This window comes from Lissotriton helveticus, chromosome 7 (assembly GCF_964261635.1).
Source record: "Lissotriton helveticus chromosome 7, aLisHel1.1, whole genome shotgun sequence".
In the NCBI taxonomy this organism is placed as follows: Eukaryota; Metazoa; Chordata; class Amphibia; order Caudata; family Salamandridae; genus Lissotriton; species Lissotriton helveticus.
The window spans coordinates 664,456,852-664,481,337 of NC_136068.1; positions in this window are offsets into that span (position 1 = coordinate 664,456,852).

Below are 24,486 nucleotides of genomic sequence, written 5' to 3' on the forward strand. Positions count from 1 at the left end.
GCCAACTCTTGCAGAATGTGCCAAATGTAACAACAAAATGTTGCATTTAGAAAAGCAAGAGATTGTGAAACTGGAAGCTATTGATAGAGTAGAGCATATGGGATCAACAATTATTTTGTCTGAGAATCTGAAAACAAATTGGATTCATTAGAGAAGAGTATATCTAAAACTGCAGGTTTTGAAAAGACTCTGAATGTGTGCTTGAACTGCCGTATAATTTTAAGAAGGAATTTGCATGTTGAAAGAGGTCTGGTAAATGGATCAATGGGTAATGTTGTTGATTTTGTGAAATACAGAAATAGAGATGGAATTGAATTTTTAAAAATTAAATTTGATGGCATTGAGGAAGTACAGCTAATTGCTCGTTGTTCTGCTAGATTTTTGCTTGTAAAAGACTTATATGTTCGCCGTAAGCAGTTTCCTGTTTGCTTGGCATATGCGGTGACAATTCATAAATCGCAAGGTTTAAGTGTAGACAGTGCATTGGTGAATATTGGCAGTTCTGTGTTCAAGGAGGGTATGGCATATGTGGCATTGTCACGAGTTAGAACTTTATCGGGATTGTACTTGATTGAGTGTGATGTCACAAACTTTTGTGCGGATCTAGATTGTGTTAAGGAATACAATAGGTTAAGAAGAGAGTATGCGCCACATTTGCCTCAGTATCCTTTGTTTGAGAAACGTGTGGTAGGCCGGAAACGAAGAAATGAGAACAATACTGGGGAGGTTGTAGCAAAAAGACAAAAAGTCAATGAACCTAAAATTACAAGCAGAAACAAAAAGGATTCTGTTGAAGATGTTGTTGGTTTTCAGTTTGAAAACAGTTCTGGTGTCAACTGCTATGCTAATGTAGTGGTTAATGTTTTGTTTTCTCTAAAAAATGTAAAAGAAGAGATTGTGGTCAATTCTGATCAAAGATTTTGCAGTTTGTTAAATTCTGTGTTAGAGAAATGTACCACTGATAGAAGAAACATAGAAAGTGTGTCTGAAATTCGAAATCTGTTAGACAGATGTTCAGGCCAAACACAATTCTCTCAAAATATTCAGCAAGATTGTCAGGAGTTTTTAATGTATATGCTTGATGTATTACATGCTGAAGGTGTAGATGTAGATCAGCTGTTTGGGCTTTCTTATCAATGGCAGCATGACTGCGAGAACTGTATGGTATCAAGTACTACTAGTGTAGACTCAGAAAGATTTATATATTTAACTTTGCCAGACAGTAAATCAGTCTCCTTTAATAAGCTAGTAAAAGCAGCTGATCACAACATGGAGTGTAGCCAATGTAAATCTGAAATGATGTCCACATTATTTATACGAACATATGGCCAGTATGTCATTTTAATGTTCCAACGATGTAGGCCTGATGGAACAAAATTGACAACTTTAATTAAAAATTTTGTAGCTTCGCAGTTGTCAATATCAGGAAGGACTTTTGTAACTGCAGCAACTATATATCATGACGGCCCTTCAATAACATCAGGACATTACACAGCTTATTTAAAGTCTAGAAATGGCTGGTCATTCTGCAATGATTCTGTTTTAATTTTCAAAAAAAAATTGCCGTATGACCTTAAAAACTCTTACCTGGTGTTTTTAAAACCAAAATTTTAGGGAAATAATCTCGGGATGTGCTCTGTGGAATTTCAAGAAGTTCTAATGGCTCCTACACAATTTGGCCTTGAGGATAAGTGTAGTTCAGAGACATAACTTCTAACCATAGGACTGGACATTATGGAGAAATACGTGCACTTTGAATGAGTTCAGAAAAACTGTTTCTTTTTATAAACTAATTGAAGCAGCCAATCAAAACATGGAGTAGAGGGAATGTAAGTCTGCAATGCTGTCTACTGTTTTACATTGCTTTGTGATTAAAAGTGATGTAGAGAATTAAATAATTGTAGTAGTCATAGAGGTAGTGTAAGTCTGCTTGTATCAGTGTCATAGGAAAAGTAGAACATGACTGAGCAAGAAGGGGAAGATATTACTATTCCAGGATTGTGAAAATGATCTTCAACATTTTAATTCTGAAAGTTGCGGAAATGCCAAATGACGGGATTGGCTTACAAGAAATCCAAGAGTTATAAATGGCTCTGACCAGATTTGGCCTTGTGGAAAATTGTGGTAGAGAGCAAGAAGTCATTTATTGCATGTAACGTGTTTTTAAAAACGATGGAGATTTTCTTTCAGAAAGTGGCGGGCTGAAAGTAATAACAGCACAAAAGAGTGTAAGCTGTTCATAGGACATCCTTGGACGTCATGGAAAGTAAGTTAACTTTAAGGAGTTCTGAATTTTGATTTCTGATGTTGTATGGGTTTTTTAAACACAATCATTTTGATTGTGTTTTTTTTTCCCCGCTGTTACATGATGAATACCTTCAAGTCACTGTTTTTAGTGAATTTTGATACATTCTGAGAACAGCAAAAATAAACCATTTAACATGTATAATTAATTCTGTACTGTTTGCATTTATGATGTATATGTAGAACTGTGTAGGAGGCATGGAGAAGGTGAGGCTTCTGTAAGTGTCAAAGTTGTTGCATGCAGTGCTGCACTTCTGCGTATTCTTTCATATGCTAGACTACATCTGCACAATGAGATACCTAAGCAAAGGAAACACAAGTGATGTGATTGTGAAATGAGCAAAATAAATTGCATGTATTTCAATTACATCACCTGTGTTTCCTATCATTACGAATCACATTGTGCAGATCAAGTTTAGGTCTGTCCAGGGAAACATAGGAGGTTTGGACTTTGTTGAAGAGTGCAGTGGACATGACTCACTTCATTGGTAGACCTTCACATGTATTATGTCCTCTATTCTCTTCAACAACTCGAAATTTCATCTGCAACCCTGAGTAGGCCTCACCTGAAACAAAACTCTGGATAGTAGACATCTTATTGGCATCCTGAAGCAATTATTTAAAATTTTAGTGTCTTGCGACACTTTTCTGAAACAACAGCAATGCAAAATATGCACCATGTTTTAAGATAGGCCTCACTTCATCTGCATCAAGATACTGTTAGTTTAAAATGTATATCTTTAGGACTGTGTAGGGGGCCTGGAGAAGCAGAAGCTTCTGTAAGTGTCAAAGTTGTTGAAAAACTGTTTGTCCTTCAATCTTTGCCCTTGTCTTTTGTAATTTTTAAATACATGTTTTAATATTTTTCAAATGTTTGTTCTCTCTTTCACAGATTGAAAGTATAAAAACAAAAAGTGAGTAATTTAACGACAATTATAAGGTAAATATTTTGTACTCTTTTCGTTACATTTCTATCACATTGAACTACTATTAGTTCCACTGCTTCATTTCTTTAATCCTCAGTTTCCTGCCTTTGCTACTTCCCTCATTCCTTTCTCTATTACCTACTTACTCAACTCCTTCCACTCTTTTTCTCAGTCCCTCTCTTCTCATAGTTCCTCACTCTTGTTCACTCACTCCGTCTCTATTACTCTTAGTGTCTTTGACTGATCACTGTATCACTATTTGTTCATAATGCTTTCTCTGTGTAGTTGAAGCACACTAAGGGGCATATTATGAACACAGCCAATAAAATTATTGCTGTTTTTATTGGCAGAAAACTGGTGCAAAAGTAGTTTTAGTGGCAGTTTTCTGCCGCAAAAGCAGCTTTAGCGACACATTTCTGCCAATAAAAGCTGCAAAACTTGTATTGCCTATGTTGATGATATGGCTCTATGTTACTTACATTTCTTTGCTGTTTCAATTAATCTTTTTCTGTTATTTTTTGTTTTCTGTTTTCTATTTTTTCTCTCTGTTATTCCCCATGTTTTAATCTTATTTTGAACATTCACTCACATTCTCCAAGAAACTCTTCTTTGTTAATGTTATACTCTCTTTTTTAGGTCGAGCGACCTATCTCAATGCGCATGTGCGCATTGAGAGCGGGAGCTCGATCTATTGCAGCTTAAACAGAGCTTACCGAGATCAGGCGATTCCCAGGCGATTTCTTCCAGTGCACGTGAAAGCGCGTGCACAATGCCACCAGCCGCTTGCCTCGCATTACCACATCAAAGGCAAGGAGGCCTCGTCTCAGGCCCCTGCTGCTTCACACCCTCATGCCGCTCTCCCCGCTGCGCCCCCTCCCCTGCCCGCCGTGTCGCATTTCTCCTCCGCCGGCCGTACTTTCACTTTGACGGCCGCAGGCCATCTCTTGTGTTTCTCCTTGTTATTGTTCGAGTGTTTCCCTGGCTCAGCGTGGTGCCCGATTCATGGACATTTACAGACGCTCTGGTCTCTGTTATTGTATTTCCAGGACATGGTGCCATTCTGCCGCAGCAGCATTAGGGCTGTACATAAAATGCCATGCGATAATTCACTCTAGTTTTACTTAGGCTCTCACAATGTTTTTAAGTAACGTGACAGCTGCAACATATTTAAGTGCCCAGACAGCTACAACCACACTTGTGAACAGCATTTCTTACCCCGCTCGGTAGGCGGGGTCATGACTTCACTCAAATGGTGAACAATGGCATGGGAGTCAAGAACATCGCAGAGTAGGGTTATAAGCTGGACGGTGCTTGTTCTACATTGGCATGCAGCTCTCCCTTTGAAGACTAGATTCCTGTTTGTATTCCCCAGTCTAATATAAACAAGCATTTTTTATACTGCAATCAAAATAAAATAAAGCGGAACAGGACCGTAAATTACGTGTGACGTACATTGCATACAAACTGAGGATTCACGTGTGTTTGTCTATACACTCCAGCACCCGCTTACACATACAGTGGTACCTACACAGCAGCACACACACACTAACAAACATAGATAGATACACAGCACAGCGTGGGACACGCACACAAACACAGTGGCTCACACACGCACACTCACAGTAGGCCACATACAGTAACTCGCTGTACACACACGCGCACACACACGCAGTACATCACGCTCCACATACACAGGCACTCAAGGTTAAATGCACACGCATAAAGTGGCACAGACACAGAGTGAGTCACACACAACTGCAAGGTCAGTAATTGTCAGGTACAAACCCACTCGCAAACAGCGTGACTCACAAGCGCAGTAGTGCATACCCTCACACTGTTACATGCTTAAAGTGGCACACAGTCTAAGATGCAGTGACACATAGACTATTACTAGGAAGCACACACACTTAGATAGACATACCTAGGCACGTGCACACGAGCACTCCTAATTTCAGATTTGGACGTAGCATTCGCTGCGTTTTGTAGTCTGAGAGGCATTTGAAACACACAACCACCTGCCTTTAGCTCATACACTCAGAAGGTGCCAGCACAGGGCTCCCTCTTATATCCGCCTTAATGCGCTCTTGTTCTGCCAATTAATTAGCCTCCGAGGGTGGGAGCGGTCGCTCTTGTGATCCCCCCGCCTGCCGGGAGGCTCGGGCACATTACAGACGGAATAGCAGTGGTCCCCACGCCACCAGCTGCCTAATAACTGAGCTGCCTGCAGCCCGGCAGAGCACAGCTGGGACCTGCCCCACCAGGCTCGGCACCAACAGCTCCCCTAATCAGCCGGGCCAGCCGGCCACTGCGAGCCGCTCTTTAGTGGGCAGATGGTGTGACTTTGGACACTTTTACCTGCGTTAAAGTATTGCATGCCTCCCTCGCCCCCCCCCTCACTCCCCTCAAACTATACACCCCTGCTTTCAAGTGGAGGCTGGAGGGCATCTTACTCATTCTAGAGACTAATTACAACTCTGATTTCTAGTGTTTATTTGGAAGGGGCACAGAAGTTGCAATTGTGTGTTGCATTATTTCTTATCAAGCACGTAGCAGCAAACACCTGGGTAGGTCAAATGCATGAGAGTATTTTTCTAGGGTTTATCCCAAGCTCAAGCATTTAAAAGTACTTTGAGATGTGATAAATGTCCAAGATCACACAGGGTGTGCCTGCAATGACACTGTAATTGTGCCCAGCTATCAGGTTTTACAATTTGCACTTCAGCCGCTGGATGGTAGGTAGGATTTGTAAAGTGTGCCCAGGATCACACAGTGTGGTCATGCAGCAGTTTAATTGTCTACTGGACCAATAAAACTAACATTGTCCAGTATACCAATCAAAATTGCTCTCCAAAGACACCAGGCAAAGCAGACGCTCCCTCAAACAGATCACCAAGCGCAATTTACCCTACTTACAGCCTAGCCTGTTCTCTGTCGAGACTTTAGCAATCTTTAGAGCACAAGATAAGATCTTTTCACATGGAAGAGTCAGACGTATTGCAATACTACTTAAGAAACAAGCATTGGCATAGACAATAGGTCTCGCCTTTGGGACCTTATACGTGTTTAGCCATGCAACAGTTGATGTTGCTGCACCAAGGATATTATGCTGCATAACTAAATACTTAGAAGGTCCCAAAGGCGAGACCTATTGGCTATGCCAATGCTTGTTTTTCTTTCACTTCGTTATCTATTTTGTTTTTCACAATTATACCCTCTTCTGTCTTTTCTTCGGTAAATAGATCTATTAAACAGTATCTCTTCTTTACTCCCTATAGCTGTCTTTCTTTTAACATCACTCTCTGTTTACTTTCCTTATACTTACACTTTTTAAAAAAAAAAAAAATTTTGGGTTAGCTCCCGGTCCGCGTACCGGGAAGCTAACCCGGGAGCGAACCAAAAGAAATAGAGCTTGCCAGAGTGCTAAACATTGTAGCAATTTTTTTTGAAAGGGAAGGTAGTTCTGAAAAGAACTTTTTTTTATATATTTTTGTTGTTTTATATATTTTTTTTTTTTTGAATTTTTTTTGTTTTTTTTGTATTTTTTGAACGATTTTATATTTTTTTTGGGTTTTTTTGGGGGGGGAAACAACAAAAAACAGGCGTTGAAAAGGGCTCAACAGGAGCAAAAAAAAATTACTGGGGGCGGTTAGGGCAATCATGGTGTTCATATGCAAGGTTGAGTGCATTGATGCTCATGTTGCCACAAGCTAATAATGCACGACAGTGCATACATAAATGTATCATATGCCCAAAATTTTGTTGGATATTTGGCACAGTTTCCCGTGCCTCCTCTGGTGTTAAAGAAACCGGTATTGTTGGTCTGGCCACAGGAGTTGGTCTAGGATTGTCCAGCATATCCCTTAATTCCGCCCGGCTGTAATTTAGGGGATGTTTCCTCGTCATGTGCCTATGCATGGTGTGATTACCATAACTGTATTTTTTGTCCGTCCCTCTGGACAATTGTTCCTTGCATATGAGGCAGGTGACATACCTCGCGTTGACTTTTTTTTGTCCACGAGGCATCGAAAAAAACTGCCAGATGAAACTGGCTTTCTTTCTGGAAACCCAGGGCAACTCTTCCAGGAATTGTGGTTCTTCTCCCTCCTCATCCATTTCTTCATCTTCCTCCTCAGTGTTGGTAATCACCTGGGGAGGTGGTCCTCTCTTCCCATGAGGAGGTGGAGGTGGTGGTGGGGGTCCACCAGCTGAAGCAACCAATGAATGTAAATGTAGTATACTTGTAAAGCGCACAGCTGCCCCAGCAACGGGGTGTCCCGGCGCTGTATAACTCTGGGGAACCCGTCCTGGCTTTCCCTGTGGGATGGTCCCTGCTGGGAGTCCCCAAGGTGGAGCCAGGCATCCCCAGAATTGGTGGGGCCGTTGTGGAGATTAGGCAAGCTAATGCCCAGAGTTGCCGAGTGTGATCTCTGATTAGAGAAAGCACCGAAGCGAGAATTATCGAGACTGCTGACCAAGGTCCACGACCCTGCCGTGTCGGGAATCGAACCCTGGTCCCGGGCCGACTTCTGCTCTCGGGTCTGCCGCCTCTAACCAGTGAGCCACACTACTCCACTGAATGAAGCCATTTTCACACAAGCAAAATAGGTCTTCCAACAAGCAAAATAGGTCTTCCTCTCACAATGATGAAAGTCAGAGTGAGGAAAGAAGGAGGGGTTTTCATCATTTGGAAAAAATAATACTTCTCAACCAATGAAAAGTGTTATTTTTAGGTCACCTGACCTAGCCTTCCATAATTATGAAACTAAAAGTGAAATGAACCAATGAAAAGTTTTATTAACAAGTCACATGACCTCTCACGCTCATGTTACGCGCTGCGGAACGCTCCCCGGTTAGCTTCCGGGTCGCTCCGCTTCGCGCCTCGGTCCGCGCCCCGGGACACTTCCGGGTGCGCTAACGCGATACGTCACAAGACGCATTTCGCGGCAACGCGATACGTCACGCTTTCGCGCCGCGGATCGCTTCCGGGGAGCTGCGTTTCGCGCCTCGGTCCGCGCCCCGGGGCACTTCCGGGTGCGCTAACGCAGTACGTCATAAGACGCATTACGCGGCAACGCGATACCGTCACTATGTTGATTTCTTACCGGTTCGCGGACCGGATCGCGGAATCAAATTGAGCTAACGGGAAGCTTCCCGGTTCGCGGACCGGGAGCGAAACAAAAAAAATATTTAAAAAAAATTATTAATAAACATATAAAATATATTTTTGGATTTAAAGAAGAATAAATTTTACAGCTATAGATATTAGCTTTTAAAAAACCAATGAAATTCATTGAAAAAACCATAGGTTATAGACCATATATAGTTAGGAATTAGCATTTACAAAACCTTGAAAATTCACTGAAAAAACCATAGGTTATAGACCATATATAGTTAGGAATTAGCATTTAAAAAACCTTATTTTACTCACACAAAACCAATGAAATTCCATATATAGTTAGTTGTACTAACTATATATCGCGCACCCGCAATCCACTGCTGATCATGTCACATATTACATCATTCATGACATGGTCAGTGACATCACTGATGACATCACTGATGACATCTCAAATGACATCACTGATGACATCACTGATGACATCTCAAATGACATCTCAAATGACATCACTGATGACATCACTGATGACAACATCCAGTGACTGTATTTTTCTGTAAAGTTAAAATATGTCTTACATATTGAAGAATGAGTGGATGTATAAGTGTCTGGATGAAGGATTTAGTAGGTGCATGACTGACTGTATGAGTGAGTGGTTAAATGTGTCTCATTGAGTGCATGGGTTAGTGACTAAACTGTCTTAATTTGTGCATCATTATGTCTGTTGTTCTGTAAACTGCTGCATGTGTTGATCAGTAGCTATATGAGTAACTAAATGGGTTATTGATTGGTTGCCCAAGCATTTGTATGGGAAACTGAGAGTGTGTGTGGGTGGCTGGGAAGGTGTATGACTCTGTGCATAATGTATGGGTTCACAAGTGCATGTGGAAACAGCTGTATGGGTGGTTGACTGTGTGCATGACTGTATTGGTGAGTGAATGGATATCTCAGTGCTACATGTCAAAGTAAGTACATATGTAAAACACAGTACATGTGAGAGTTGACATATATAAATAACTGTGCATAAGAGCCAGTGAATGTGTGAGTGGCTGTATGGATCATTGTGCTCTTGTATCCAGGATTGTATAAGTGAGTAAATATGTTTAGTATATGTTTGAATAAGTAAGGTGTGTTTAACTGTATAGTTAAGGAAATGGAGGTGTGATTGATTGTTTGCATGACTGACTAGGTGTGTGTGTAACTTCATGGATGAGTGACAATCTGCGAGTCTGTGTTTACACTGAGTGTATCTAAGGTTATATTAGAGTCTGAAGAGGTTCATCGTATTATCACATGAATGATGTCATCAGTGATGTGATCAGTAATGTCAAATGAGATGTCATCAGTGATGTCATTTGAGATGTCATTTGAGATGTCATCAGTGATGTCATCAGTGATGTCATTAGTGATGTCATTTGAGATGTCATCAGTGATGTCATCAGTGATGTCATTTGAGATGTCATCAGTGATGTCATCAGTGATGTCATTTGAGATGTCATCAGTGATGTCATTAGTGATGTCATTTGAGATGTCATCAGTGATGTCATCAGTGATGTCACTGACCATGTCATGAATGATGTAATATGTGACATGATCAGCAGTGGATTGCGGGTGCGCGATATATAGTTAGTACAACTAACTATATATGGAATTTCATTGGTTTTGTGTGAGTAAAATAAGGTTTTTTAAATGCTAATTCCTAACTATATATGGTCTATAACCTATGGTTTTTTCAGTGAATTTTCAAGGTTTTGTAAATGCTAATTCCTAACTATATATGGTCTATAACCTATGGTTTTTTCAATGAATATATATATATATATATATATATATATATATATATATATATATATATATATATATATATATATATATATAAAATCTGGAAACTCAGTTTTCTCACCTGTATTTTACCTCAGCCCAGGGCAGAGTTATTAACACACTCCGCTGCTTTCACTTACTTGTGAGACCTTGAGCTACGGCAATAGGCGGTGAGCCGGCCTGGTCGCCTTGGCCACCGGCCTCTCCTCAGAGTCCAGTCCTGCCCACTGTAACATCACTCCCTTGGCAATTCCCAGTGGGGTGATGGTCAAGACTTAAGTTTACTGCAGCTATGCGATGGTGAGACCAGCACTGCCATCATTTGCCACACCCACCTTGCCAGCCTTTCACAATCTGCAGCAACTGGCTGTAGCACTAGCAGGATGTGATGTTCCTGCAGAGTCGATTGACGTCTCAGCAGTAGCCATTGGACAGTACATTGACATGAAGTCAGTCAGAGCCGCCTCCTCGTCCCCTGTAGTGACACAGCTATGTGGCGAGGGGGACACACATGTGGTGCCCCCCTACAATCCATGTACCACATGGTCTGGCAAACTGTGCATGGATGTTTGCAAACATGCCTTTTTCTACTGTGGCTTGGCTACAGCCTTTCTCCTGGCCTTAGCCCAAGACGCAATAGAAAAATGCATGTTTCCAATCACCTACCCGTTGATCTCAGCATAATATAGCAGGTGGGACCGCCAACTACTTGTCGGGCAGTCTCCAACCCGAAGCGATGGCAGTCGGATGCTCCTCCGACCGACATTGCAGTGAAGCCCTATATTCCCTCTGTGAGGAGTTGCCTGCTACTAAGAGCTCTATATATTGGGAATCAGTCATGCAGGGTGTGTCAAATAACTTTCTTAAACCTGTAAACCTCTGCCGTACGCAGCTCAGGAGGCATTCCCTTGGGAATGTAGATGGATTGGAAAAAGTTGAAAAATTATCTTAGGTTATCCTCTCTGCCTGTATTTGTCCTGCTTTTTTGTACCTCGAGCACTAGCTATTATATGTTCATCAGTAATCTCTTAGGATCAGTTTGAGGGATGTTAAAGGAATGTTTTATTGCACTGCTGGATTTTTATCGCTGGGGAATTTTTAAATGGTGGTTGGTTTTAGAGTATAGTATGTGGAGTAACAGCTAGAGCTGTCAACTTTGTACTGGTGAAACGGGTTTCTAGTCTTGAAATCAGTTCAACATCCTGTTATCCTGCTATCCTGCGCAAATCAATTAATCCCCCCATGCTTACAAAAAATGAATGTCTCTTTGTGTAAAGTAAAAGAACTCAAATACCTTTGGGTTGCATTTGCGATATATAAAATCTGAAAAAAACTATATGTCAGACATCCTAAACCATGAAATCCTAAACCGCGAGGAGAAATAAACTGAGAGTCTGCTTCGGTGGCATACACTGTTTTCTGAGAAAAACGTGCGCTCTGAATTCTGATTATCGCTGACCTAGAATCCTAATCAAAATCAAACAGTAAACATTTTCGCTGCAGGCAAGAGACGTACCCTGGCAGCAACAATGGTTTCCATGTCTGCCAGGAACAAAGAAACATTCAACTGTAAAAGAAAAACAAACCAATTAGGTCATTTCCAAATGAAGGAATGGATGCTAGGTAAATGCCAGATAATTAAACACTCATAAAGATCATATATAAACAGACTTTGCTTCCTAAACTCAAATTGAGTAAATTACTTATTTCTTCAGTTCAAAGCCGCCACACAAGCAGACCCTCTGTTCCAGATAAATTAACCCTGATACATCATAGTCACATATGTTTTTTTTAGTAGACTTTCTTCCTTGGCAACAAGATTAAAATAATTACTAGTAACAAATCATCAGGGAGCATTGTTACTTTATGGATAACACTATAATTTGTTGAAAAGACATGTGGTTGAAGAAAAAGAAGGATGAAGTTGGACCATGAACTGGAGAACAGAGTAATAAAAGCAAAGGTCTAGGCCTAAATCACCCCACCACCATGAAACTCTCCCACAGGGACAGCAGGGCATATACACCTCAGTGACATGGAGGCCTGGCCGTGTCTGAGAATGGTAGATATTTGAAGGACCTCATTATTGCAGCCCTGGTAGTCTCATGTGTATACCTCTGCCACTCCTTGTGGATCAAAAGTTGGAGGATGCCTTGTCAGCTCACCTCTACCAGTGGGACATCAGGGATTCTTAGGATTGCACCTTCTTTGAGTAGTGTGCATTCATGGCAATGTGGTGTGAATTAGATGGTTTCTAATGTAGAGGGAATTAAGGAACACATCAATATTGTTACCCAACTCAATGGTACTCTACTCATTTTATCGACCTCAGAAGGATGAAAAGCTTAGTGGACCCACCAGGATTGGAAACTCTGACCATGAGGTCAAACAAAGGCCCCTACAGTGGACAGATAAGTTCACTAAGGCCCCTGACCGGGCTTTTCTTCCTCGTGCTGAAAAAGCTCCTCTTGACAAACAGGAAATTCTGGGATTTTCTAGCTGCTACTGCTCGCCAACCCTCAATTCTTCTTTTCTGGACAGGCCATGGGTTCCAAGTGCACGGGTGATAGCACAGGTCTTTCCATATTTTGGATTCAGAGAGTCTATGAAATTCACCTATTCCTCCTAAGCCTGCCCTGCATCTACAGTGGACTGTGGGAAGCCTTGATGATTCCAGAGCTCAAGAGAGGGTAAAAGAATGGGCTACTGCCAGCTGGGAGCCGGGGAGTTCACCACAAAACCATGGTTATCATGCATTACGATCATTAGACAGAAGGTTTGACTAACCTAACAAACAAGGCAGGAATTGGGCAGGCTACTGGCTGAGGCAGTGTTGGGTATGCTTCCAGTAAATGGGTTGGGTGAATGATTTCTCCAATCCCTGTCTTGTAGTTGTCACCTTGGGTTGGACATGGGAGCTTGGTGGGATGAGGCTTTTGAAATGTAAATGTTATGCATTCACAGCTAGTGTTATGGTTTCATATCAAGTAAACCGAATAAAGTACACTGACTTGACTTGACTAGTAGATTGCATGACAAAATATCAAAAGACAGAAAATCGACCTACAAAAATATCGACACAGAAATATCAACGTCAAAAATATTGAAGTCCTCTCCATATAAAGGTAAGTACAAAAATATCAACAACAAAAATATTGTTGTAAAAAATATCAATGTTAAAAATATTGTTTTTTAAAATGTTTTAATAATAATGTATAAATAAGTAAAAAAATCATATATTTTACAAAATCATAGATATAAACATTAAAACATATCTAAAAAATTATAACTAATACATATAATTTTAAAATTAATTAAACATCTACACATAAATGAATATATATACTTACTCCACATATTGCAACAGTAAGGAAAGCTTTGGATAGCGTAGGGGTAAAAATTACCATTCCCACTCCAGTGAGTGCAACAGTAGGGAAAGCGTTGGATAGCTTAGGGGTAAAAATTGCTATTCCCACTCCAGTGAGTGCAACAGTAGGAAAAGCGCTGGATAGCGTTAGGGTTAAATTAACATACTTATCAATTACATTTTTTTAATAAAATAAATAACATATTAATAATTAATTTACAAAAACATTATTAATAAATACCAATAAATTAAAATTAATATTTACTTAAATAACATTACATTACATCCCACACTATTCCCCCTTTAACATACAACATACTACACATACAAAAAAACACAATTAATTTAGCTATCAATTAATACATTATTAACAATTAATAATAAAGTAATATACATATAAAGTAACTAAATAATACATATTAATTACCAATTAATAATTACTCACAAATTAATAATTATTCAGCAATAAAGTAATTAACAATCACTATAAATAATAATTATTAATACATTAATTCTAATTATTATAATTGCTTAATTAATACAACAAAATTACAAATTAATAAGTAATTAACAATTAATTATTAATAAATACCAATACATAAAAACAATCTCATTAATTAATTTTATTTATTTATTTCCTAACCTATTCCCCAATAAACCTACAACCTACTACACATAAAAATAAAAAAATAATGTCACATAAAAATAAAAAAATAATGTAAAGATGAATTAATCACTAATTAAAATTAATCACCAATTAAGTATTAATTAACAATAAATTAATTAACAATAACAATAAATAATACTTATGAATACATGAATTCCAATTAATATAATTAAAAAATTAATAAGACGTAATTACCAATTAATAATGATCAATTAATTAATCATCTATACCAATTAATAAAAACATAGTAATTCATTAATTATCAAACACAACACAATTGGGTCAGAGCTATTGACTGCCTGCACACTATTCCACTATTTTTGGTCTAGTATCTGGTATTCTGTAGCCTGTGCGTATAGGTCGAGGGCGTGACCCGTAAACACCCCCTAAAGTATGATGAAAAACATCACATCCAATGATAATAGCAAGAAGACCCGCACAAGGAAGATTATATATACATTGTACTTTTTGCTCAGTAATGCAATAATGTTAACATAAATAAAACTTGAGCGCTTTCCAAAAAGAAGTGAAGTCCAGATCTTGACAGGTATGTAGTAAGGCTTTTTATTCAAAGATAAGCATGGTGTTCAAGATATTGCTAGCAGCCTGCTAGCAATATCTTGAACACCATGCTTATCTTTGAATAAAAAGCCTTACTACATACCTGTCAAGATCTGGACTTCACTTCTTTTTGGAAAGCGCTCAAGTTTTATTTATGTTAACATTATTGCATTACTGAGCAAAAAGTACAATGTATATATAATCTTCCTTGTGCGGGTCTTCTTGCTATAATTCATTAATTATAATTAAATTTCTCCCCACCCTATTCCCCTATAAACCCACAACCGGTTCTGATACTAAAATGCTAAATTTACTTTAACAAAATTACTAATTTCCAGAAATTTATTTTAAAATGTATAAAAATACATTGCAAAAATGTTTAACATACATATGAAATACATACTAAAATACGTAACACTAAAAACAAAATTCAATATCATTAACAACACTATTTTTGCTTATGCTATTACTTACTTTGATATTACTTACTTAGGTATTTAGGAAATCGATATTACTTACATTGGAGTCGATATTTGGGTCAACGATATTCTTGACTTCGATATTCTGTCCCTACGATATTAAAAACTCGATATTAATATGGGTCGATATTTTAAATTCGATATTTTCACTGCTCACCTTGCTAGTGTATTGCTCTATGTAAAGTTAGCATTCTTAGCACCATTTTAAGTGTAGCCTCCATTTTGAGCCATGATCAAAACTAATTACTGTCTCACTCTGCCTGCCTCAGCAGACAGCAGATGCAATTTCTTTGTATTCCTTCAAGGTTGAACCTTGCTATGCTAATGAATAGACTGTTTTTGTCATTGCATACCTTTCTCGCTTGATAGGCCCGCTCCCATCCTTAGAGCAGTGGGTGTAGGCAATATAACCTTGACGTTGTGATAACAGGTACACAGTCCTGGGATTGCAACACCTTCTGTAGCTCCATTGTTCACTAATTATTGACTGGAAATTTCCTGTCTGTGCGTGATCCTGAAAATGTACATTATACTTTGTCCTGGCGCTAGAAGTCAGTTCCTCTGCAGCAATCTAAGGAGTCTGGTCAGACTCGACTCCACTCAAGTGTACTTTCAATAAATGTTTTTGGTTTGTATTATCTACTGTCTGACCGACTCTTCACTTGTGAAGAATGCTGAGAGGTGGTCGTTTGTGACCTGGGTGTCCCAAATCGGGTCACTTCCTTCAAGGCCACCATCTCCTTTCACCATTTACTTAACTGATCGCATGTTGGTGTAAGAGAGGAGAAAGGGTAGTCAGAGGTGTGCAGATGTATTCACCAATGCAGCATTTATTGTGGTAAGCTATAAGCTACCCCTATGTGCTACATTTCGAGTTACTCTGACTCTGCTCTGCCTTATCACAAAGAGTGCATTGTTTTCCCACTCGGTTTTCTCGTGTACTGGAAAACTGGGCTTAATTTTACTGGATGCAAAAACTCTGCTTGTAAAGTCTCCAACAGCAGCCAGGCCCTTGGCCCTACATGACATTCCAAGGCAAATTGAGTCTTGGAAACGTCAATTTGCAACTCCTTAAGTGGGTTTTAGAAACATTGATTTCTGTGCCCATGTGGAAGAGATGTCTGCACTGCCAGCTATGTCTGCCGGGAATCCCTTTGTGGTAAATTCAGTTCAACAATTATATTTTGTACCAATTTACCTTTGTAAATAGGGCAATTTGTTTTCATGACATGTTTCATGAATACTACCCCCACATAAAATCACCACAATCACTCTGATTGCACCTTGAAATCCAAAGTTTCGGTCCTATGTATGTTTGACAAGTTGTGGTGACCAAACAAGAGTTCATTCATAAAAATTTTCCAGGATATTAGTTGGCTGAATCCCCATTTGAGCCGTGCTGAAGATCCCACAACAATGCCAGTTGTTTTCGTCTAGCAATCTATATTGTTCTTTTATTCTTATTAATTACAGTCCTAGGTGAGGTCAGCAACTCACCTTTTAGGAAAAGTTTCTAAGTAACAATAACAATAGAAACCACAGAAGTCAGTGAATGGTCCACTCCTTGGGATTGATTTCGATACGGGAAAAACGCGATCCGAATAGCTGTACGGAGCGTATTTCCTGTACGAATCGTACACCTTCAAGTTCCCCGTAAGTACGATCAAGTACGATCCTAAGCCAAAGCAGATCCCCGTACGAATCGTAAGAAACACCGTACGACACAAAAATACATACAATTTGTACCCGGTTCACGCAGTGCGCTACGGCCATATGTAAACAAGCAGCAGTTTCCGGCCCAGCAAGTACGATTTGTCTCTGCGACACTCCGTACGACCCTTTTTCTCCTGGACCCAAAAACAGCTGTAAAAGCAGAATCCGGCTCGAACGGTACCCCGGTACATGCCATGAAACCTATCATCCGTCTCATCCCAGTCCTGTACGCCTACGTCCTGGTGCATAGAAACCGACTAAGGTGCAGACGGCGAGAACAACGTACCGCAACTACGGAAGTTTACATGTACAGTGCGTCATACACTCTCGTGTATACCACCATTGCAATAATGATACGAGCCGCACACATGCCATGAATGTTGGGGTACGGTGCGTCACACGCGCTCGCGTATACCACCATTGCAATAATGATATGATTCGCACACACGCCATGAATGTTGGGGTACGGTGCGTCACATATGAGAGGTGGGTGGATATGACTCCCAGCAGTGTCCAGACATATGAGAGGTGGGTGGATATGACTCCCAGCAGTGCTGAGACATATGAGGTGTGGGTGGATATGACTCCAGCAGTGCCCAACAGTATGATGGTGGGTGCACAGGACTCCCAGCAATGCCCAGACATATGAGGGGTGGGTGGATATGACTCCCAGCAGTGCCCAACAGTATGGGGGTGGGTGGATATGACTCCCTGTACTGCCCAACAGTATGGGTGTGGGTGGATTTGACTCCCAGCACTGCCCAGACAAATGAGGGGTGGGTGGATATGACTCCCAGCAGAGGCCAAACATATGATGGGTGGGTGGATATCAATCCCAGCAGTGCCCAGACATATGAGGGGTGGGTGGATATGACTCCCAGCAGTGCCCAACAGTATGGGGGTGGGTGGATTTGACTCCCAGCAGTGCCCAGACATAATAGGAATGGGTGGATATGACTCCTAGCAGAGGCCAGACATATGAGGGGTGGGTGGATATCACTCCCAGCAGTGCCCAAACATATGAGGAGTCGGTGGATATGACTCCAAGCAGTGCCCAACAGTATGGGTGTGGGTACACAGGACTCCCAGCAGTGCCCATACATATGAGGGGTGGGTGGATATTACTCCCAGCAGAGGCCAGACATATGAGGGGTGGGTGGATATGACTCCCAGCAGGGCCCAGACATAGGAGGGGTGGGTGCACAGGACTCCCAGCAGTGCCCAGACATAAGAATGGTGGGTGGATATGACTCCCAGCAGTGCCCAGATATAAGAGGGGTGGGTGCACAGGACTCCCAGCAGTGCCCAGACATAAGGTGGGTGGGTGGATATGACTCCCAGCAGTGCCCAACAGTATGGGGGTGGGTGCACAGGACTCCCAGTAATGCCCAGACATATGAGGGGTGGGTGGATATGACTCCTAGCAGTGCCCAACAGTATGGTGGTGGGTGCACAGGACTCCCAGCAGTGCCCAACAGTATGGGGGTGGAAGGATATGACTCTCAGCAGTGCCAAGACATAAGAGGGTGGGTGTGCAGGACTACCAGCAGTGCCCAGACATAAGAGGTGTGGATGGATATGACTCCCAGCAGTGCCCAGACATAAGAGGGGTGGGTGCACAGGACTCCCAACAGCACCCAGACATAAGAGGGGTGGGTTGATATGACTCCCAGCAGTGCCCAACAGTATGGTGGTAGGCGCACAGGACTCCCAGCAGTGCCCAACAGTATGGATGTGGGTGGATATGACTCCCAGCAGAGGCCAGACATATGAGGGATGGGTGGATATGAAGCCCAGCAGTGCCCAGACATAAGAGGAGTGGGAGCACAGGACTCCCAGCAGTGCCCAGACATAAGAGGGGTGGGTGGATATGAATCCCAGCAGAGGCCAGACATATTAGGGGTGGGTGGATATGACTCCTAGCAGTGCCAAGACATAAGAGGGGTGGGTGCACAGGACTCCCCGCAGTGCCCAGACATGTGAGGGGTGGGTGGATATGACTCCCAGCAGACGCCAGACATACAAGGGGTGGGTGCACAGGACTCCTAGCAGTGCCCAGACATAAGAGGGGTGGGTGAATATGACTCCCAGCAGTGCCCAACTGTATGGGGGTGGGTGCACAGGACTCCCAGCAGTGCCCAGACATAAGAGGGGTGGGTGGCTATGACTCCCAGCAGTGCCCAGACATAAGAGGGGTGGGTGCACAGGACTCCCAACAGTGCCCAGACATGTGAGGGGTGGGTGGATATGACTCCCAGCAGTGCCAAGACATAAGAGAGTGGGTGCACAGGACTCCCAACAGCGCCCAGACATAAGAAGGGTGGACGGATATGACTCCCAGCAGTACCCAACAGTATGGGGGTAGGTGCAGAGGACTCCCAGCAGTGCCCAACAGTATAGGGGTGGGTGCAGAGGACTCCCAGCAGTGCTAAGATATAGGGGGGGCATCATAATCATCATACCACAACTACATGGGTGTATGTGCACATCCCTAACTTGTGACTTTCATGATAGTGCCTTTGCAACACATCACTTACAGCAGTGTCCCACTTCACGGAGGATTGATTCCTGTCACACACTGTGTGACACACCACATGTGGGTGTGATGTCAAATTCAACATGCATACCCACCCATGGAGGTTTCAGGCAACATACACACCCTACCATCATGACACAATAGTGTATAGTCATGTTACAGCCCACCAAACAAAGAAAGCAAAAGGGAACACACACTGTCACTTACACCCCTGGGCTGATATGAATGTCTAGGTGGTGGTCAGACCACCAAGTTGTAGTCTGACAAGGAAGGAATAGTGTTGAAAATCATTAGATACAATGCGAGTCATGTTCCCAAATACCCTGCAGAACAATTGCCAACATAGGGGTAGGCTGTGATGACACACATGCATAGTGGGAAAAAGGGTGGATGTGTCCATGAAGGCATTTGTACATACTCAAAACACAAGTACAGTGAGTAGCATGGATGGCACAGACTAATGAGCAGTAGACACCTGTGAGCAGGCATGGCCATTGCTGAAGGGAACCATCACCAAAAAAGGAAATGTGCACACATGTCAGCACAACAATTGTGCAACTGTCTGTAGTGAAGATCTCAGGAATCACAGAGGAAGGGACACTCCTTGGGACAATGTCTCTAGCCAAACTGAACCCAAACAACCAATGATTAATTGCAGAGACATTGTGATGGCACAAATATATATCATGGTCCAGCTCATTACCATCAACAAAAAACATCTCTCAGAACCCCAAAATATTAGCATGACACCAACTCCAGTGCCCTCAGCCCCTAAAGCAAGTACCTGAAATGCAATGGTGTAGAATGCAAAATAAAATGCTTTATTCAGCTCCAAAATGAAATATGTCCAAAATTGAGTTCAAGCTCCAACAAGGCCAGTGGCCAGTCCACTTAAAAGTCTGGCAGGGGGACGTTGGAGAGGTAGTCGACCCCAAACTTGCCTGCACACAAATGTCCTATTGGTCTGTTGACCCATGGGGCCATCATCTGAGTCAGGACCAGGCACCGCAGGGTCAGTAGTGGGAAGTATAGGTGTTGTGGGTGCAGGGGGGGGAGGAATCTTCCTCAGTGGCTTGTGCAGCGCCAAAGGTAGAAATCTACTCAGCGCTGTACACTGCTGTCAGGTCAGCCAGACCACACCCTGCACCCGAGGACACTATGGGAGTGGAGGTAGAGGGCTGTGAGTCTTGCGGACTTTGTCTCTGGCTGCGCGTTTGTGGTCTGACCCCAGTCCCTGTCGGTGTGCTTGCAGCCCTGTGACATTGCGTGCCAGGAGGTGTGCGCTTGGACGTCTGTGGTGGTGTGCTGTTTGGGTCTGTTGGTGTGTGTGATCGTGCTCATCTGCGTGTGCTCTGGACAGGTAAGGGAGAGGGGGGCATGGATGGGTCCAAAGGAGGGGGGGACAGACCGCTGCAGGAGGGCAACTGCTGCCGTCAGTGTGGACTCCATGGACATGAGAATCCGACGTTGGTCAGACATTGTAGCTGACATGCCCTCCATGAATGACAACAACTGTGTCATGATTTGAGTCTGGCCATGGAGGACAGTCAGCATTGATGTCTGACCAACCTGAATCTGTTGGAGTAGGTCCACAGACTCCGCACTGAGGGCAACAGGGGAGACAAGGGCAGGGGCTGCGGTGCCAGGGCCGAAGGCGACATGGGGAGCAGCACAGACAGAAGGGACCCTAGCAACTGGGATGGTGGAGATGGTTCTGGAGGAAGTGGGGACAGACACAGTGATGGTAGATGCTGTTGTGGCGTATTCCCCCTCCTCCTGGGAGTCAGAAGCGGACCCGTCAGCCTGGTATGAAGTATCGCCTTCCAACAGTTCCGTCGCCTGACACCCCTCACCCTCCGTGCCACTGGCTCCCTCCGACTCCTCAGCTGTGGTGGCACTGTGGCTGGCTCCCTCCTCTTCGTCCGTGCTCATGTCTCCTCCTGTCTCTGTTGATAATGCTGTGGGCACGGAGAAGAAACAAAAATGCATCAGTCACCGTTACACATCTGACACTTGAGCACAAAATCAGTAGGTCACACTGCAAATCATGGCATGCATCATGAGTAACAGCCAGATAGCTCGGCGCATATTTGAAACTTGTACTGCCCAGTCGGTATAGACACAATGCTACTTGGACACAAGGATGCAAAGAACACACCAGGCCACAACTTTAATGAGAATTACACTGATAAGCTTATGTTTGTTTACAGGAGAGCAGATCAATACAATGAAGTGATGCCACCTCAAGTTCACAAAGAAATAAACAGTAGTGGTGCCCCTCAGGGCGAACTAACCCACATCACTCCCCAAGGTGACCCCACACTCAGAGCCCTGTAAGTACATTTGGGTGAAAAATAATGAAATGAATGGTTGGATTCTTGGGACTCACCATACTTTACACATTCAACATGTATTGAATATGTTAATTCACCATCTTGTGAAGAGAACACATATGTGCCTGCATGAAAGATGTCTCACAATGAAATGCACACTAAAAACATTTACCTATTCATTAAAACAGCTGGCCCCCTTTAAGATGAAACACTGTTAGAAACAAATGGTGTTGCAGATTTGCCATATACATGGTCCAATGTAGGTCTTGAAGTTCTGACACTCAGTAGTGTGTACAATTGACAACAAAGGAGTCTCAAAACCTCAAGACCACTGTGGGGACATGTATATGGAGATCAAGGCACAACATCAATCACTAACACTGGCCTCCATCAAAAGCTGCCTGCTTCTTTCCAAAAATTGCAAATGTCGTTTTGTGTGCACTGCCTTGTGAGACAACTATCATGCAGGCACATAAGTGTCACTTACACAATTCGTCATATTAACACATTCAAAACATTAACAACTTTTAACAAGTGTTGGGAGTGCCAAGGTACAATCATCAATGTGAGACAACTTGAAATATGTCAGTCCTCACAGGGGCATCCATTACCTGATTACACAGTTGCTAGCACATAGGTCCTACTGGCTGTCATGTGAAGTGGCCCACATTTCCCAAATCAGGACAATGCTTAAGCTAATGGGCCTGCAATTGTGATGAACAAAATCATTGCTGCATCGTGGACACACCCTTATCCCCAGGCAGCATGTCAACACAGTGGTGTGCACACTGACGCAAAACAGCGTTGCACCAAAACTACATACATGTGGCAAAAAGGAATGAGGCACAATCATTTTTGGAACCACATGACATAGGCTGTCAAGCCCCAAATGAAAGCACTGGCCACCATCACAGGGGAAGTGCATGGTGAAACATTGACCAGCCAATTCTCACCCACAGGTCACACCTGGCAAGGCCAAATCAGGCAGGCCCATTAGACCTCTCCTGCACAACACCCCCATCCCTCAGTCAATGTGATTGATACAGCTCAAGAAGTGAGACCTCAGAATCTGGGTAACAAAAACTGCAGCAACAATTCCAAAAGTAACCCAAGCTCACATCGTGGGGCTAGCAATACTTATTAGTCACAAACAAACAACAACAGATTGTTGAGAATAGGCATACAGGCACTGCCCAGTGTGAGTATGCACATGCCAAATCTTTTATCCATGTCCAGTGGGCACATGTAACATACACAGGAAAAATACAAACTATGCCAGAGACCAATGTCACAGAGGCAGACCCATGCTGAACACACATAGAATGGGCACAGTGTTGGATGACCCCCATGAATAGGAGGCCAGGGTTTCTCTGGGGACTGTAGTGGGCACACTGATCCGTGGTCCTGGAATGAGGTGACTGTACCATGAGTAACCGTCATGGCACTATGCAAATCTCCCAACTGATGTACATCATGTCTGAGAACACACCATGGGTCATGCATGCTGCAAGGGTGTGCATTTGAAACCTCACACTCCTATGTTGAGACTCATCATCAGTGCAGACAAATATGAAGCCAAAACCCAGTGCACAGGTCATGGCACAGGCAAGGTCCCAACACATGTCACAGCCCACCCTCCCACATGATGCGCTAATCAATGTGCAGTCTAATTATCTTGCACCCTAGATCAACATGTGCAAATGTGAATACACACAGACCAGGGGACACATGTCAAGGCAGGGGAAGGGATGAAAAGGAACACTAGCTGAATATGGGGAATTGAATATACACTGCACAGATATCCTGTCTGAACAGACACCCCAACTTTGGGAGTGTTCCCAGACTTCTGAGGACCTCAAGAAGCAGGTGACACACAACACAACAAACAGCCATGTACCTACCCCCTTCTTGCTGCTGTCTCTCCTGCAACTGCCTATCTAGGTCTGGAAAGACCACTGGCAGGACCCGGAGCATGTGGGGGGTGAGTTTAAGGCTTCTGCCATGCCAGCGTTGAGGTCACAGCTTCAGCTGGACCGGGGTGATACACCGGGTCCAGCACCGGATGTCCTGCCACCTCTTTTGGATGTTTTGCAGATGCTGGCGATGTACACCCACAGGCCTGACAGGCCTGGCGATCTCCAACCAGATCTCCCCCTTCTCATAGGCAGTTCCCTGTCAGGAAGACAAAGTGAAACAACATCACTACACCGGCTCCATGTCCCAGAGACACACACTTGCACAACATTGATAAAGTGAACAGGGCATAGGATGCTGACAGGACTTGCATCATTGTCCATGTGATTCAGGCCTGTGGGCAAACCCCAATGCACTACATGGCATTGAAAGGCAACAGATGGCATAACAGATGCAACACACTCACTGATCATGGCACACACTGTACAACACATGCAACTGCAGGGTGTGGGACAGCACGTGGCAAGCAGTCACATATCCTACTCCACTTAACAACCCTCAGCAGACCAGACAGGCACACCCTGGCACAGATCACTCGCCTGTCACTGACAACAGTGGATACAACCCTCACTTCGCACATGTGCAACTTGACAAAGAGGTGTCAGAGGTGTTGTGCTAACTTTGCAAGCCAGGCACACAGCACTGCTTACTTGTTACATCAGATGGCTAAAGCTGCTGCAAGCGCCATG